Here is a 20,437-nt window from a genome sequence, read left to right as displayed (position 1 = left end):
ACCACGCTGAATAACTTTTGATCTAATAATCTGAACTTTACGTTCTAAGACTCAATAATAATGATTTAAGGGTGAGACTTCAAATATGCTAATTAATTAGTGTCGAAGATATTAAGCTACGAAAGCAGGCACGAAAACCCAGTTTCTCTGAATAAACACATTTTTTGGCGGATTCAGATTTCTGACCCGACCCCCAAGGCAACCTTGGATATATGGAGCCCAATTTTTTATCAAGAGAGCGATCCAAAGTTTTGACTTCTTAATGTTAATTTTACTTTCTGCGTATTTCAACATGTCTCGAAAAATCTTTAAGCGACTTGAGAAAAATTTTCGCATACAATTATGAAATTCGTTTATCCAAAAATAATTCCATGGAAAAAAATATTAAGTTATTATTTTTTTATTTTTTTATTCAATAATAGTCGAAAAAATTTTAAATAGAAAGGTATGCAATGTTTTGTAGTATTTTAAAGTAAGTAATTTTGCATGGCAAAATACAAAATTTGAGTAAAATCAGTTAAATATTTCTTTAGAAAATGAATTCGGTTGAATATTTCCAGAGAAATCGGAATTTAAATATACGACTTTTTTACGGAATTTAAATATATTCATTTTCTCAAGAACTATTCAACCGATTTCTCTCAAATTTTAAATTTGGCCATGTAAAATTACTTGCTTTAACCTGATGTAAAAAGCTGTAAACATTACAATTCAATAGTTTTTTCGACTATTATTAAATAAAATTACAAAAATTAATAAATATTACCTAAAATTTATTTTTGCCATGGAAATATCTTTGAACAAATTTTTTTTTTAATTCTATTCAAATTTTTTTAATTCACCTTAAAAGTTCTAGTAGTGAGATAGACAAAAAGTAATATTAACATTAACGGGGAAAAATTTTAGATTGGTCTCCTGTCCAAACTATGGTGACCATATTTTCCATATTACGGCTATCCCCTATATTTTGGGAGTCAGAAATCCGAATCCGTTGAAAAAAGGTATGTTTATTTAGAGAATTTGCGTTTTTGTGTCTTATTTCGTAACTCCATATGATTCCATATTTCCGAAATAAAATATTATTATCATTTATTGAATTTAATTATTCATTAAATCGGTTCCCATTGTTTAATATCTCTATCTCTCTTGCATACATCACACTGAAATAATATATGGGCAACTGTAAATACGTCAATCAGCATCCTCTTCAACGAATGGTAATTATCAACTTCCTTCAACAAATAATTTTCTTGATAATGCCATTTCCCTTACTGTCGATTTAACATCAGTAATAATTAAACAAATAGGAACATTCATGACCTTTTTCTTCATCTCACTTACTAGTTCAAGCACTTTTACAAACATATACTTATCCTTAATTTAGTAAGAATGTATTATTTAAATCTATATGCTACTTGAAAACAATTCATCAGAATTTTATACACTCAAGTTGGAAGTGAAGAGAAGCACTCTTAGATTTCAGTTTATGACCCGTATCTTCCCTTCCGAAATACATAAAATGAGTCCTGGGAATTTCGTAATTTGTACTTAATGAGCTACTTTCCTCAAATGTTTCAAATGTGTTTAAATCAGTTCTCAAGAGTTTGCAGAAGATAAATGTTTCTGAAAGCGAATTTTACATTCATTTGACATGCTTATTGTGTTATATGACACTTAAAGTTAAAATAAATTATACAGTGTTTTCAAATCTCAAATATATTTTGATTCTTACAACTTTCCCATCTGAATTAATTTTTACATCAGAGAGACAAAATATATTTTTGTCTCTTTTTTATCAAAATTAACAAATTTTTCTTTTTATTTTTATTTAAAAAAAAGCAATGTTTATTAAAATAATTAAATTGACGATTTATTTATATCAGAATTTATTTAGGATCCATTTAAGTTCAATGTTTTAAAGGAGAATTTTTTTATTAACATACAACTCAAATACTCAATGAACAAAACTTCTGCAAGTAAAAAAATCATAATTTACAGCGTTGATTAAAAATCGAGCATAATTCTTAATTTAAAATGGTGTTAGAGAAAATACAGCAAAGCTTATTATAGCTTAGCGCAACCTACCACGTCGAGCAACATACCGAATTGTAATCCATATCAAATTTCACTAATAACTTAGCTGTTGATTGCTAGTCATAAGTAAGTTTCATTCTTACTGTTGTAACTGAGATAATTAAACAAATTTCAAAATAAATTTTCAATTTTGAACTCAAATAAAAATTCAATATGAACTAACACAATCTTCAAAGGGGCTTCTCGTGTTCTATCAGGTCACGTGCATAGTAGAGATAATGAACTAAAAAGAAATCTTCAGACAAAAATAAAAAATGGAGAGCTCAGAGTTTGACCTTCATCTTTATTTCTAAAAATTAAACCTACCACTCTATGCAGTCTTCTTTTAATATTTATTTTTGTAAAATTAATTCATTAATTAATATTTAGTAAATAAAATACTGAAAGAAATATGTTGGAGACTAGTTTAAGTTATTTAGATAAGAAGAAAAGACATAAAAATTAATTTTTGTACTTTTTTTAAAAAATTGTTTTTAGTTAACTGAAATAACTCGCAACAACTCTACATATACTTAAAAAATGAAAAATAGAGAATGACTTTTTTTCTTCCTTTCCACGAAAAAGATAGATGGCAAAAAATCATTTTGATTGATCAAATAGAAAGACATAAACTGAGATAATATAAGATAAAATGTTAAAACTCCATTTTTATACTTTTAAGCTTGGCATCTGACCAAAAATATTTCAAAAATTCTCATATTTAAAACTTTATATCCTTTTTGTTTCAATTCCTTCTTCTAGGGCAAGCTAGATTCCTTTTCAGTAAAACTGGCCAAAAGCAAAATTTGCACAATAAAATTAATGATTGTCAGAAAACAGATAGATTAGCAATGAATAAAATAAGGTAATCTAAAGGTAAAACTTTACCATCCCGGCTTTTTTCATCGTTTAACATAGTAATTAACCGAGATAAATCCTTTCGTCCTACATTTGCGCACCTATTCCACATCCTATTTTTATTAGGTGCAATAACATCAGTTTTCAATAAATACTAATCTGTAGGCAGAATCTTCAAAAAGTTAAAAAGCTATATCTAATTCTAAAAAAATTTTTAAATGAAATTAAAAGAAAAAACGATTCTGTTGCAATACGGTTGTATAAAGAACACGAAATTGATGAGAATTTCGTGATAAATTTTGAAAATTTTGCAAGGCTGAAAGACATGCACCTGAATTAAGTAATAAAATAAAAACTTATAAAAGTATTTTATTTTATTTTATGACCACCGTTGAACAGTCGACCCAATTTATAAGAGTATTAAAAAAATGTATTCCCTTTCAATTTTGTGAACTATTAATATTTTCATTTGAATGAAGAGGATTTCAGAACAAAATATTGCACATTGCCAAATTATTTTTGTTAATAATTCATCTTTTTTCAAGTTTTCGGTTTGTAGTATTTCCTCGTATTCCTAGTTCAAGAACCTGTGCTACCCTTAGTTTTAATATATTTTTTGTTAAGAACTTAGCTAACGAAACTTTTTCTTTCTTTTGCATTCTTTTTGCACTATAAAGAAGCATGGTATCGTTATATATTTCGTAATCCAATAGGTTGAAAAGAAAACTTAGTTGATAGTATTAGGACTAACTCTGAACTAATTTCTTGTTATTTTCTTCTAAATGCACATTATCAGTTTTAAAGATTCAGTAGACTAATAATTACTGATACTTTAGTGAATTTTCTTACATACACAAATTTAACAAACATTTATAGCCTGCACATTTTTTTGAAGAGAAAAGTTGTAAAATTGAAACACTCCCACATTTAAGAAAATCGAGCAAATTGAAATCCATTCGGAAGTTATTCACGAAACTTTTCAGTCCGAAAAGCTTGCAACACTCGTTACAGGCAATATATCTTTTTAAAGAGTTTGGTTGCATAGAAAACTTGTATAATGTTTGAATGAACAAAAGAATTTTAAAAACTGGTTATGCAATTCAAATACAAATAAAGTTTCAAAAATAACCTTATGCGGTTTGTTTGACATTAAATAAAATCTAATTTATTTTTTTAAAAAAACTAAGAAAATTACTAAAATTCATGCACATTCAAAGAAATAATCAAGATAATATTTATAAACTTACAGCTTCCATATTTAAAAGTATCCGAATTCGAAACCAGTAGATTAACAATTTAAAATAAATACTTGTTTTTTTTCTTAGCTGTTTTATAGCTTTAAAACTATGTTTTTTCTTTACTTGTAATGTAACCTTTTTATGACTTTATTACAGCTTCATACTTAATTATTATTTTCGAAATGCCAGCACCGAAATATTTCATGAAATAAATTTCAATTATTAGAACAACCTAAAAGCACGAAACTCTCACATACCAGAATCAATACATATATCGCTTTTATTCAATATTAATGAATATGACAATTCATAAAAATCTCAAAGAGAAGAAAATTTAATATTCAGAATAGCAGAGAAAGACTCCAGGTATGGAAGTAGCATCAACCACGAGGAATGTTCCAAATATCATTCGAAAATTCTTTTAAATGATTTCGACGCAGCAGTCAGTTACTGAGAAAATATTTGAATCGTTCTATGTCACTGTGGAATTCTAAATCTTCCAAGAATGTCACTTGAAGAAAAATAGTAAAAAATAGCGTCAGGCTTACTGGAATTATATTTAACACATAGATTTTACTTTAATTCAAACATTTAGAGTTTCCAAAAATGTTTTGATGCTTAGAGATGCAAAGAAAACTAGGATAAAATTTAAAAAATAATAATAATAAACAGTAGGAAAAAAAGGAAAATAATAAAAAATATTTTTAAAAAAATCAACAAAATATAAGACAAAAATAAATAAATAATAAAAAGATGAAACCTTTTCATGAGCTCACATGATTATATCAGCAAAAATAGTGCTTTATAATTCTGTATTAATACAACTAAAGCAAAATATATCAAAACAATAGGAGAACCAAAAAGGAAAAAACGGAAACCAATTCTCAAATAAGGTTTTATTTAGTAAAAACCACGAAATTGCAAATCAAAACAGAAAGTGAAGCATAGAAGAATGTATAAAGCGAGGAGGCAGAGCAGATGTCATGTACTTAATAATATCTTGAAAAAATGATTTATGGATATTTTTTTTCGAATGGTAGGCACTGAACTTTATTCATTTTGCCTTAGAAGATGCCAGAGTTGTTGCTCTTTTCGCGTTACCCAGTGGGCACCTGTGAACCAAAGTCACGGAGGCGAGTAACATTGCCCACGCCACCATCCCACAAACCCGTTCATAGGGTGAGCCACATTCACTCATCACACATAGAAGAGGACAACGCAAGAGAGAGAAATATCCATGCCCAGAGCGAGATTCGAACCGGCGGCTATTGGCTTGGCAGTCAAGCGAGCTAACCACCCGGCTGATTTATGAATGATTAAAAAAAAAGATTTATGAATATTTTTGTAACTAATTTGCCAGATTTCAAAATATGAAATTAAAGCTTGAATAGAGGGTAGTGAGAAAATATGTTTACGGCTTGTTCATATTAAAATAAAGAGCTGCATTTAATTTGTCTGTTACTTTGGATTGGTCTTGTTACTTGATTTGCGCAAAGTAATAATATATAATACTGGATAATTCAAAGTCTATAACTAATAAAAGGTCAAATTTTAAATATAACATTTTAATTCGATGATTTTAAAGAAATAATTAGCATTTATTGAAAAACATTGTAAGAAGTTGTAGTTTTGTTATAATTTTTTAAACCACGGATTTGTCTGAATTTAAATATGAGCAAGATAAAAAATAAAATCTAAATAATTACAAGATTTTTATGCAACTATATTCAGTAAAAAATTTTAATACACAAGTATCTCAATTAACTTGTATAGAATTAAATTACATTTGATATGTATTCATTGTTTTCTGTATGTATATTGTCTATTTTTACTATGTCGATTGTTTTTTGGATAAATAAATCTAACAAATCATTTTAGTTTTCGTTATTTGTTTAAAAATAGTACTTGAATAAATGTGTTCGAAACATTAGAATGCAATTTAATCAGCTTGAAATATTTAAAAATTATCAAAAAATATCTTAAAATCATTCCTTTTACCTAATAAGTCAACAATGCAGATATTCTCTTCTTTTTTATTAATTAAATTCAAACAATTTAAACTATATTATAGTTCTGATTGTGAAGCAAAATTAATTTCACAAGGTAAATATTGCTTAACAAAATTATATAACTTTAAGAAATTAAAGGTAATTAAATCATTAATAAATCTACAAAAATAATTTTTATTTAAACAGCATTTAATTGATTCAATTTGATTAGATAGAATCAATAGATTTAATAGATTCTCTTTACCCTTTGGGCTGTTTACAGAATGGATACTGGGTTTTTATGATTTTAAAAATCTTTATTCTTAATATTAAGGAGACTTTAAACAGCACACATTCCATAACAATTGAATATTTTTTTAATTAATCTCGCTATTAAGCTTCTTAAAAAGAATTTCATATTTATAACAACAATTATACAGTTTTTTGTAAGAATTCTATGCTGAACTTTTAAATAAGGAATTAATTAATCGTAGATAATTCAAGCTTAGCAGTTTACAGAATATTATTATCATTGAAATAATTTTAAACTTCTATAAGAGGTTAAAAATTAAATAAAATTACGTACACTTTTCTTATTTAATTATCAGACCAAAACTTTTTAAAATTCCTATCGAATTTAGATCAATCCCTTGTAGGTCAAATAATAATTTAACTAAACCTATAACTACTTAAACTATGAACAATATTATTAAATAAGGGTTTTTCATAGATTATAACCAAAATCACTTTAGCAGTTCATTTTCTAAACAAAAAGATTTTCATTTGAGTAATTAGTTTGATTATAAAAGAGTCCTTAAAGGCGAATTCGATTTCTGGGGAGCTTTCATTAAGGTGTGTAGTTTTATTAATTATCTTTATTATGGTAAACAATTTTATATTTAAATAGATGGAACACCACAAAGATCTAATTTTTCATGATTTCTGGCTAACTTATTTGAACATTATTATGGAAAAAATATTACTGTATTTTATACTTGTCAAATTTATTTTTTAATTTATAGATAATTTAACGTCTTTAAATTTCAAAATTATGTAATTTCCTTAAATAATATTTACCCCGTGGAATTAATATTGCTTCCTAATGTTGATGATTATATTAATTTTAATATGTTTGATTTGAGAATTGAAAAAGAAAAAATAACTTACATGGTTTTATAATATTTCTAAAAAAATTTATTTAGCACTACTTTTAAACTACTACAACTAATAGTAGTACTAGTAATATCCTTACTTTTGGCCTCCAGTAGTAAGAAAAACCAGCATCCAGCACTTCTTAGACAGTTGGCACTGGAGACAATCCACAACACCCCAAATGAAGCAGTACATATTTTCACGGATGGAAGTAAATTTGATAATGGCAACACTGGTAGTGGTGTTGTCATAAAAAACCAAAACGTTACAAAAATTATAAGGCGTAACCCAAACCATTGTTCAGTTTTCAGATCAGAACTAATCGCCATAAACGCGACAATTTGATGACTTAATCTTATCACAATGATATACATCTTCAGTGGATCCCCTCCCTCGTGAACCTTCACTTTAATGATCTGGCCGATGAACTGGCCAAGGAGGGCTCCAATGATCCCATAGATTGTAGTGGCCTTCTAACATACAATGAAATCTATGCAAAAGTAAAGGCCGACAATAATAGGACTTGGAGGATTCCACCTACTCGTGAATGGTATCAACAAAATAGTCCTGGGGCTGTCCTGGAGCTAAAAGGTGATAGGAAACTACAGACAGCTATCACAAGACTAATCACTGGTCATACCCGCGGACTAACATTTGTTCCGGGTCAAAAGACTCTCCCTGTATGCCTAAAATGTAGTGCTCACCAGGCTTCACCTGATCATTTGCTGACCTGCATGGAACTGGAGAAAATTTTTATTTTGGAGGATCCGCAGATGGTGTTTGATTTTCTGTCGGTGAACGGTCTCCTGGACTTGGTCTAGCCTTGTTCAGGGCCAAGAGGAATAAGTACCACCACTAGTAATATTCATTTATTTATATACAAATAGACGTACTTTCATAAAATTTCATTAAAAGCAATAGATATCCAACAAATGTATTTGAATTCTATACAAAATCCTTGAATTATATATTAAAATTAATAAAAAAGTGTATTTGCATAAGAATCTAGTTATCTGGATTGATGTATTTGCCATGTGCAAATTCAATTCAGATGAAATTCTGTGACCGAAAAAAGTTGATAGCTAATCAAAAATTGATAGCAACAACAATAATTAATTAATAAATTTTAATAATAATTATTAAAAACATTGCATTAAAATGTTTTCAAAATTCGACGTTTTATTATCCAGTTTAATAATGCCTACTTTGCTCAAATCTGGTTATTGGGCCTATCTCAGGTAATCGACAAACCAAATGCGGTTCTTTACTTCAACATGAACTCTATTTACTCTTTAATTTCATGTTTAAATCTGGCAACTTAATTACGAAAATATTTCGAAATCATTTTACCAGCATTAGTAGCACATGACATTCGTCCTGCTTTGAGCTTCATATGTTTTTATTTATGGGATTTTCTTTGTACTTGATTTGTATTTTTCTTGAATTTTTGCAGTTTTTGCCAAATAAAACTTTATTTTCGAATCGGTTTCGTTTTCTCCTTTGGTGCACTATCCACTATGTATTTCTTTTATTAAATTACTATCAGCACTAATTAATTTGCATGTTTAAGGCTATGCCCACAAGCTATTAAGATTAAGTCTTCGCTAGTGAACATTCGATCAATAGAACAAAATTTATTCGGATTTATATTATTTTTTTTGCACTTTGGGCACTTGTTTTAGTCATATGTTACCTCATTACCAATTAACGTAAGCCAAAGTTTAAGATGTGACAGCTGGCCATATGTTGCCCTGTACTGAGTGGTAACTTAAAGCGTTCCTTTTGTTTTCCAAATATGTGTCTTAGCAAAACATCATATAACTACGCACAGAATGTCACTGTAAATTTAAGTCATACATTAATTACATAGTTTTTAAATAAATACTAATTGGTAAATGTCTCAAATTGAAAAAAGACTTAAGAATGACGGTATTTAATGTAGTATTTTAACTATTAATTAGAAAATTGATTCAACTCAATTAAACAGTAATCTAACATGAAAAACTTTGTTTTTTAACTGTTCTCGCAATTCTTAATCAAATTGAAAATAGTTTTTTTTTCTATTCTGCAAAAATTTTATTTAGTCTGAGCTCTTATTATTATAGAAGGCAATTCATTTAGAGGTAAAGCTGTTATTTTTTCCTATTATCGAACAATTATAAAACTTCCTCCATTGTAAAAATTATAAATTAAATGTGAAAAATAAAATATAATAAATAAACTCAAATAAATAATATTACATTTATTTTAAAAATAAAATGTAAAAATGTCATTATAGTTATAAATTCTTTTTTTCTATTTTTTCGCATTAAGGAATAATTACGTCACTGTCATCTTCTATCACTAATGTTTCTTTTCCCGTTTTAGATAAAAGATAGCGTTAATGCATTAAAAATAATATTTATATGGAAGCGATTTTATAAATTTCTTTTCCTGCTTTACAAACACTAAAAGTTTGTTTAAATGTAAATAATATTCATAAATAATTAAGCTATCTCTTGATTTGTTATAATGAAAGAGATTGCAGCTGACGCAACTTTTATATCTAAAAGTATTATATTTTATAATGCCTGAAGCATTTCACTAAACCGGAATTTTAATTTACCTGTTTAGTTGAGTTAACCATAATAATAGATACGTAAGTGAATTACCAAATTCAGAAATTTTAAGCCTTGCATGTAATGCATAAATAATGAGCTTTCATGATTCGAGAAAATGCAGGCTGTCAAAATTAATGAATTCTACTGCATATTTCATACAATTTGGAAATTCAAGTACTGTCAAACATGAATAAACACGAAATAAATCAGTAATGATTATTGACGTTTAATATATAATTGATTTTAAACGTACTTATGGAGAAATTAATCATTCAATCCAAATGAAGACTTAAGTAAAGCTATGTATCACATAATGAAATCCCCCAACTAATTTTACATGCTTTCGATATAGATGCATTTTATACATTGTTCTCCGTCATATCTGAGCATAGATTTTTAATTTTTGAGTGAATGAAGTTGGAAATAACTTACTTTAAAGTATTAATAAATAGATAAAAGATCAGTTATGCGGGTATGTGCATGACTGATACCTGCATAACTGATTTCATGTTAAAACGGGTATGCATTAGTGATGGAAACAAAAGTTAAGGATGTTCTATGAAGGTTTTCATTATATAATGCTTATTAGCAAATAATATGCTATTTTTATAACTGTTATGAGTTTGTAAAAGGTATTTATTTAGGATAAATTTTGGTTAACTTTTAGGAGTGTTAATTATGAAAAACTCGAAACATGTCAATAAGAATAGAAACATTTTTGTTTAAAGGAAATGTGTTTGCGATTTAAATTTTTGATATTTTAAAAGTTGCGAAATTTAGTTCGAGCAAAATTTTTTTTAAAAACCGGTAATTTATCACTGAATTTTCATTACACATTCAGTTCACTTTTTTAAACAAAAATATAGGTTTGTTAGCAAGGGGGTAAATACAGTTTATAGTTAAAGTTATTATTCCGTTTCAAACTGCAATTTGTTTGCTTTCCTAAGCAAGAGAACTTTTTAAAAACCCTTTATTGAGTCAGTTATTATTAGGCAAATAATTACTCTTAACTAATTACTCTAAAAATTAAATTGAAATAAATTGTAAATTTTTAATCTCTGTTTTAATACTATTCTGATATGTTTCTCTGCTTAATAAATTGTTTTGAGAATTAATTCGAGGCTTATTTAATTATCTTACAATAATTGTTCATACAACAGATTTCCATGCACCTAAATTTTGCGTATTTTTAAGCACATAGGGATTCATCAATAAAAAATAAAACAAACATTTATAAATTTTATGTGCAAGTTTGTATATTATTGTTCTTTATATAGAGTAATAAAACTGTACACGGGGAAAAAAACTCTGTTAAAATTAACGTACTGTATAGTAATGACACTTCCTGTAAGAAAAACAGAATTCATGTTAATAAAAAGAAATATATAATATTTTATTTTATTACCGTTATTGAACAGCCGACCCAATTTTGGGTTTACGACTACTAATTTTCAACTCCGTAGCCTTATGATTTTAAACCCAATCCAGAAGACAAGGGAACTCCTAGATGAAATATTGAGAGAAATTTTGCCTTCGTTTAGGATTTTTTGAGGAAGTTACCGCATTTGTGTTACACGGAAAAAAAAATCACAGAAATCTATTAAAACTATTCATTATTAAAACTATTCATTTGGTATTATTTGCGTTCATATTGAAATGGTTTAACGATTATTCTTGCTTTCAAAATTATAATTTTTGTTACCGCACATTTAGTTAAAAATACTGAAGTGAAAACTAAATTTAACCGAATGATTTTTATGCCATGCTCTACGGTATTATTAGAAAATTATCAAATTTTACAACATTTACCAAATTTTATCACACATTATAAAATCATAATTTATTGTTAATTTTGCCAAACTCATAACCAAAGTGTTTCTTTAAAAATTTCAGAGATTTTCGGTGTTCTCAGAAACAGGTAAATGTTAGCATATCCAGGTAGTTTTGAACATATTTTTTTCATAATATATATTTAATGAATAGATATAAACTAACACTACATTAACATATGAAAAACTGAAATATTTATACAAAAACAATTCTTTTATTATTAGTTTATGCCATCCATTATATTTATTACATTACATATTACTCATTATTATCAAAATAATAAAAAGATAAAAGATAAAGGGGAAAGAGTATAAGCAAGCTTTAAGGTGTTTAACTCATTCAAAAAATTAATAAAAAACACCAGTTATTCCTCAAATCATTCAGCACTAAGATTGTTGATCGTGGCCAACTCCTGAAGACCCAGTTAATCTATTTTCCCTATCAATTTTTTAAAATATAAATGCTATTTTTTTATTTCATTCACAGTTGACTTTGACTTTGCTGAAAATAAAGAAACACGATGATAAAGAGTAGAGAAACGAAAATAAACACGTGTTTTCAGTTAGCTTTTAAAATATTAATTCTGGTTGATATTTTTCCCCAAAATGTTCTTAACATTTTCGGTGCTTTATTCATCATACAATTATCATTAATAAATCAATATTTTTTTCCTAAATTGGCATACTCCTTAAACTTATTGTAAGCAAATAATCATTAAAAATGTTTAACATAACTTTTTTTCGATTTCAATTAATCAAATTTTTCTTTTAAATAATTCTTCGTTTATTTTATAATTCCCTTCGATTAAAAAGTATTTAAACCAAACTGTTAAAATCCACAAAGAAAATAAACGACTTTAATTGGTAAACATCACTTAGCTGAACAAGATATATTCAAACAGATGAGTAAATTGCTTCTCTCCAATTATCGTGTATCCTAAAGTAAATAAAACTTAACATAAAATAAACGTAAAAGATGAAAACAAATTTGTAAGTCAAATATTGATACTCTCTCCTTTTTATCTTTAATTAACTTAATTGAAACTTTTTACTTGACTTGATCAGTTTTTCTAGCTTACTTTTGCCTTTCCAAACTTAAAATATACACCGAAGAGCCATTGCATTATGACCACCCACCAGCTCACCTGACCTTAATCCAAAAGAGCATTTGTGGTCCTACTTGGAAAACTAAATTCGTGCTGCCACGCTACCCCCTCGCAATGTGAGGGAATTGCAGGACCAGTTGATGAGCGCTTGGTACCAGATACGTCAGACTACCTATCAGCACCTTGTAAAATCAATGCCACGGCGGGTGCTAGCAGTTTTTAGGGCTAAAGGTGGCCCTACATGTTATTAGCAGGGTGGTCATAATGCAATGACTCTTCGGTGTATATCTTATAAGTATTGCATTTTACCTAGACTATTCTACAATAGTACAAGTCAGCCGGACAACGGCGAATTTGTATGGAATCTAAGTGTGTTTTTCTTGTTTAGATCTGTGACCTTTAAGTGCAGTTCCATTACCTTCATGGATATTTTTGACAATTAAGATTTTCTACCCTATGGTTATTTTATAGTATGGATGACTCTTACTTCTAAACTATCAACTCCCCATATCATGTCGCAACCTATGTCAACGTTCTCTATTAAGATATGGATGTAAGTATAATCCTTGCACTGATCTGAGTTCCGGCCATAAGCCATGGAACATTTACGTGCATAAGATTTACCGAAGGTTATAAATGTCTGAATTCTACTATCATTCAAAACATTATTGAATTAAAAATGGATACAAGTATCAATAGCTATGAATCAAAACTTTTTCGGATAGTCTGCTAGTGTGACTTGAAACCTTAGAAAACAACTCCCAAATACTATATGTGATTATTTTCTTGTATTATATTTTTTTGCTGTATGATCAATTTTATTTTATAACCGGCATTGGACAGTCAACCGTATTCTGAGTTTTCAACTACTAATATTCAACTCCGTAAGCTTGTAGTAAAACCAAAGGTTAACATGACGGTTAAGAATTTTATTTCATTTTATAAACCTCATTGAACGATAGACCCAGTTTTTGGGTTAACGACAACCACTGTTCAACTCCATAACCTTGAAATTTTCAACCTCATCCACAAGACAAGGGGACTTCTCGGTCAAGTATTGGGAGTAAAATTTGCTTTTGTGGAGGATTTTATAAGGAACTAACCCGTATTTGCGTTGCATGGAGAGGAAAACCAAGAAATCCTCCCATGGTTAACCTGATGCCAAGGGAACCATGATCCATCTACCACTGATTATATTTTACGTCAGCACTGTGGTAGGAGTGAGCCTGGCGTGGAATTTGTATCGTCCAGCCATCGCTGAGATTCCAACGCTGTTCACCTCATTGGAAAGCAAACGCTCTATTTACTGAGCCACCACAACTCATGGCAATGAGATTTTAACCCATGATCAGTTTATCACTGATGATATTTTACGTCAGCACTGTAGTCAGTGTGAGCTGAGAGCAGAGTTCGTACCCACCAGCCAACAATTGGATTTAAACCTTGGACAGCTCAATGAGAGGTAAACGCTCCTCTTGAGCCACCGCGACTCTGTATGATCTAATATTGTTGGAGCTAAGTCTGTTAACAGCACATTCTCTCTCTTCTCTAATTGAGTTTATCCTTAATTTGCGATAACTTAAAAATTGCGCATGGCAAAAGGCTTTTTTTTATTTTCTTTAAAATTGACTTTAATGTTGAAATTTAAGACGGGAAAAGACACCACCATATCCATACGACACTTGTCTACTGGCTTTCTTCATCAAATAAAGTTCATTTTAAATCTATTAAATGCAAGTTTTCGATTTTTCCCAAATTACTTTGATAAGAATTTTAAGGCTGGAAGAAAATTCAAATTTTATATCTTAAAATTATATTATATTTACATAGTATTTATCTATTTTTTAAAACATAAATTAAAGCAAAATTGTTTTAATATTATTTAAACAAATTTCAATAAAATTCACAACTATATTATATTAAAGATTAAGGTATGGCTACAGATGAAATTCAATAAACATTGTATACGTGTCTTATTATTTATGTCAAATATTTTTTGTTCCTTCATCATGCAATAAATGATTGTATTACTGTAGTGACGCAGAACTCGCATGAAATATATTAATTATTGTGACTGCTTAAACACGATCGAAATAATTTCAGAAATCCAATATGAGTCCACAAACCATCAGTCACACTCAAAACCATGAGTGGAAAACCGATACTGATTCCACAGATTAGTCAATTGTATCATTCGGCTCATTCCACTGAGATTTACAAGATCATTTGTTTCACCTCTAATGCAACCAATCCTCACCCAATTATTAAATAGATTTTAAATTGTTTAATATTTTTAAGAAGAAACTTCTTTCGCGTAAAGATTAAATTTGTTAGTTTTCTCAATTAAAATAAATATTTTTTGAACAATTTATTAGTATTTATTCTTGTTCTGTAAAGTATTGTATCAATAAATTATTAAATTCAATACAATAGACAGAATACCCATTGTTAAATCAGACTCATATTTGATTTAATATTTAAATGTCAGGAACAGCTTCGTCTATATTTTCTAATTTTTGACAGTGAATCAATGAAAGGTCAATTTATTTATTTATTTATTGAGAAAAAATGTTTTATTTCGTAAAAAGCGCTTCTTACAAATGCCCGCAAAAAGACTTACAGTATTTTTTTTTGTTATTTCTTTTCCATATTTCTTTTTCTCTTATTTTAGCTTTATTTTCTTTTTCTGCCACCCCTCAAAATTTGGAGAGTCGAAGGCTACCATATCAAACTTTCTGTTGTCAGTCTCATTATTTTATATACGCCTTGTAACTACTAGTTATATGTACTGCGCTTATGAAACGTAATAATTCAAACAGAGCATCTTTATATCCTAAATAATTTTTATTTAGTAAATTATTTCTCATAAAAGCTGGAACTCAAACATTTAATTTTTTAAACAAAAACTGCGATGAATACTTTGAGTGCAGCAATAATAGCTTTAATACAACTTTGATAATTGCATGAGTATACACTGACTGGCCACTTAGTGGCCATATTATGATCACTCCATCAATATCTGTTTTGACAACATTTTTCCTTCAATTCAGACTTGGAATCCTGTTTAGAGCAAGAGCGTAGCTAGACATTGCTAATTTGTTTGCGGAACAATTGTACCATTTTCTAATAGAGTGAGAATTGAGGTTAAAATTTTAACGTCAATCAGACAGGTAGCTCTTTCAATTTCAATACAAACCTACCTTCAATACAATACTTCCTACTAAGGTCAATAGGATTTAAATCTGAGGATTGTGCTGTCCAACTTAGTAAAAGGCTGTCTTAATCCCAAAGCCAATCCTTTACATAGCTAAAAAAATTGTCAAAACTACCAGAATATGGTGAAATTTACCATGTTTATAGCCCAATGAAAGCACCAAAAAGCTCTGCAATTTTTATTGAAACGTTTTGGTAATGATTTTAGTAAAATTAGCAAAAAAATATGATTTTATAATGTTTAATAAATATTAGAAATGTTTGGAAATTTTATCATGATACTTAAAAGCGTGGCATAAAAACCATTTATTCTGTTTTAAGTTTACTTTTCACCTTTGTATTTTTTACTAAATGTGAGGTAATAAGTACTATAATTTAGAAAATAAGAATTCCCGGTAAACCGTTACCTACGAATGGAAAACATTTCCAAATGAATGGTTTAAATATACTACAGTTTAATTTTCTTAACCAGAATTATGGTGCTTTTTGGTTGGTATTTTATGGTTGTCACAACCATACAGTACGGTAATTTACCAGATTTATTTCTCCGTGCATTGTAAGACGTATTCTCCTGTTGGAAGTACCCCTAACCTTTGAGATAAATTAACTGTATTACAGGATGCATCTGATCTAAATCGATGCTGAAATATGATGTATTATTATAAGACCATCATTTGCAGATAACAAAGTTCATTAAGCATACCAACATTTACTAGCCTCTAACAGCAGAACTGTGTAGCTATAGTTTATTTTCATTCAAATTGCAAGTAATTATCATAAGAAACTGTTCTGTGTTTTGTATTCGAAAATAAAAGATTCTTTCCATCCATAGAAAAATCATATTATAACTACATATAATTTCAGTGGTATTTTTGAGTGCTTTAAATCTTTATATTTACATCTTCAATTAATGCGAAAATATTAATATAACTATTTTGAAACATTGATTTACTTTTAAAAATAAGTCGCTTAATAAGCGTAATGAATATAATTTATGTTCTGAGGTAATATTAGGGTCTTTAAGTCTATATTATGCTACACATTATTAAACAAATGATGACATTTAGTTACGCACAACACATTCGAATACATTTAACAAACAGTTATAGATTTAGGGAACTGAAATAACGCATGACAGCCTGGATCAAAATCTTGATCTTCATAGATAGAAAAGGAACAAAGAATATAAAGAGGGACTTTCCGAGATAATAGAAAAAATCCAAGATTGATGCTGAATGCAACTTTGAATATCATTTAATCTTAAGCTGATTTTTGGCTCGTTGTTAAGGTTTTATTATGCATATCTGAAATATTTCTTGATTCATATCAATAGAACAAATGTGATTTGATAAACCTAAGCTAAAATCAATAAATAATACCCCTTGAGAAGAAAAGAAAAAAATAGTTAAAAAAAGTAGTAAACTTAATACGCTAGTCTGTTTCAGCCATCTTGTGGAAGTTCAGAAAAAAAATTATTTTGTTCAGACTTCAAAACCAATAAAATAAATAATTTTAAAATTTAATTTCAAGCAATACGTTTATTTGTTGGAAATATTATGAAATATATGTGCATTGATTATGGAAATATTTTTAGTTTTCATCTTACATGTATTTAATCATTTCAACTTTTTGTATGTACAGTTTTATACAAAAGTAAACTAGAAAAATAAATTCATAAATTTATGAAAACCGGATTAAAAAAAGACATAAAACCTGCATTAATTTCTGCCCACATTTCTGCGGTAAAGTTATGGCTATAAATCTTTCAAAATAGTTACCACTTCAAAATTGCTATTGGAAAATCATTGGTCTTAGAACGATTTTGACCTTGAAAGCATAAACTTGGTATTTACGAAGAACACTTTGTGGCAACGCAGGCCATACATTTTCAATTTGATCTTTCTGCGAAATGACTCTTTTATAGCTTCTCTAGTAGAAACAGATGGTTCTAAGCACGTTCTCTTCTCTTTAAATACAGTATTTCTTTTTGATTTATTACACGAAATAGCATGGGTGACATCTTTATTATTGCAGTTATTTTTCTTGAATATAAAAAATTTCGAGAGGCTTGAAGAAATGGAATATTTTTGACAATACAGCATATTACATTGTTAATAGAAATAATACATATGATATATTGCAAAAGTACAAGACTTATTTATATTGAAAAATAATAAAAAATATATTATATCACATGTTTTATTTTATAATGCATATTAATGTTTGTTTTCGATGCACTCGACGGTGCAGATTATTTAATATAACCGTTCCACAGCAAAGCGTCATCGAAAGTTACTTAAAACTCCCCCACCAATTTGAATCCTTATATGTGAAATCAATTAGATATCAGCTTCTGTCAGAATACAGATTGTGTTCACGTAATTTGAAAAATGAATATGTAGGTGGCTAAGTTTGAAATACGAATCAACATTTCGCACATTGCTTCGACATTCTATATTATGCCATATGACAAAAGTAATGACAAATGACAGTAAAATAGGCCTGTTCTGTAAAATGCTTGTGAATTTTATTAAATTCGATGCGTTTTTAATGCGCAAATCTCGCTTTATATGTTTTACTTTGCTTGTAATTATTTACTTAAAAGCAATATAAAAAATATTTTTAAACTATATATTTTTATTTTTAAATATTTCATACCTAAAATATTATCCCTTCTTTTAAGACAAATGACTGTATATACAGTAGACTTGGCAGTAGAACTGAGCTATTGATTAAAATTAAAGGTAACTACAATTGTTTTATTTATCAGTAGCGTTGCGCATCAGCTTAACTTTGTTGAAAATATTTTTTTTAAAACTGCAGATTTTAAAAACATAAATGGTTGATTTAAATAAAACCTTTGCTTTTAAATAAAATCTAAATTAAATCTGAACAAATAATTAAAATATGTTTTCTGTATTCTATTAGAATAAAAAAAAAACTTCAAACTCCATGCTGCTCAAAAGGAAATCTAGCAATTATAAATGGTCATAAATAATGACTAAAAAAGTTTAGGAGTAATAATTGTAAATTTTTAAACCCACTTATAAAAATAGATTAAATTATTCAATTGTGAATGTGTTGCAACTAGTAATACCAATTCCTATACTATATATCCTAACTATAAAAATACGCGTACGCGATTTTAAACTGCAAATAATGCGCAATTGCAAATAATACGCAACAGCAAAAAATACTTTACTTTAAATGTTTAAAACTTTAAGCAAATTCTGGGAAGGAATCACTCAATTTTGAGAAAAATTTGTCTTTAATGTATTCCTGATTTGACTAAGAAAGTTACAAGCAAATCTCAGGAAACTTCTATTACAAATAAAGATAATTTTGTCTGAAAATCGCTGTACGGAGACGTTAAGTCATTTGCATTAATTTGTCATTAGGACATACACGTAGTTGTTAAGCTTTTGTCTTTCAAATAACAACAGAGTCTTAATGCGATCAGCTCGCTTAATATTTTCTTAAATACTTACACTAGTTTTCGAACTGCTCATTAGCATTTACTAAAAATAATTACTTCGGCTGTAAATTGTAATCATTAAAGAGTATTTGCTAGTCTATGTAATTAAACTATAAAAGGAAAACTTTGACCTTTCAATTTACCATTTTCTTGTGACTTTTATTTATATTGTAAATAGTTTAACTCTTAAAACATTTTACGAATTAATTTAGCAAATTGTTATTTGCAATGCAATTGAATATGTGTAGCAGAAACATATTAAATTAAATTTAAAAGAAAATGACAGTTTCATTTACTATTTACAAGCTATTTTTATTTACATAGTAAATATTTTAATAAAGAATATTTTAAAATTAAATTTTATAAGATATTATTTGCAATATAATTGTCTGTCTTGTCGAAATGGATGATATTTAAAAAGTTTTCTACGTTTTCCTTTCAGAAATAGGCATTGGTTTCGTGTATCAAACATTAGACACAATATAACAACAATTATAAACAAAAGAGTCATTAAATAGCTTTCGTTTATTATTTTCTACGAATCCCTTCCAAAAATAAACAAATAAATCTCCATGATATGAATCCCAATATTTAGAAAGAATTTATTTTTCTAAAAGTAAGGCACTTTTAATTTTCATTTGTAAAACATAGTGACGTTAAATTTATTATGTACATTAGTTTGATGCTTTAACTTGTTATTTTTAACCAATTCTTAAACTTTTAAATTAGTGGATCTGATTCCTTGTTTATTTAAAAACATAAAAGATTTAAATAATTGTAAATTTATTACCTTCAATGTGAGAAATAAAATTTTATTACTCTATATAATACATGTTTTTTAAATATTTTGATGGTGTCTCTGGTTTTCAATAGGTTTTTGTAAAATAAAATTGCAAAGGTAGATT

Source organism: Parasteatoda tepidariorum, chromosome 3 (genome assembly GCF_982258835.1).
Source record: "Parasteatoda tepidariorum strain Cologne lab strain chromosome 3, Ptep-v5.0, whole genome shotgun sequence".
Lineage (NCBI taxonomy): Eukaryota > Metazoa > Arthropoda > Arachnida > Araneae > Theridiidae > Parasteatoda > Parasteatoda tepidariorum.
The sequence above is the reverse complement of the archived record's forward strand: the minus strand, read 5'-3'. Positions refer to the sequence as shown.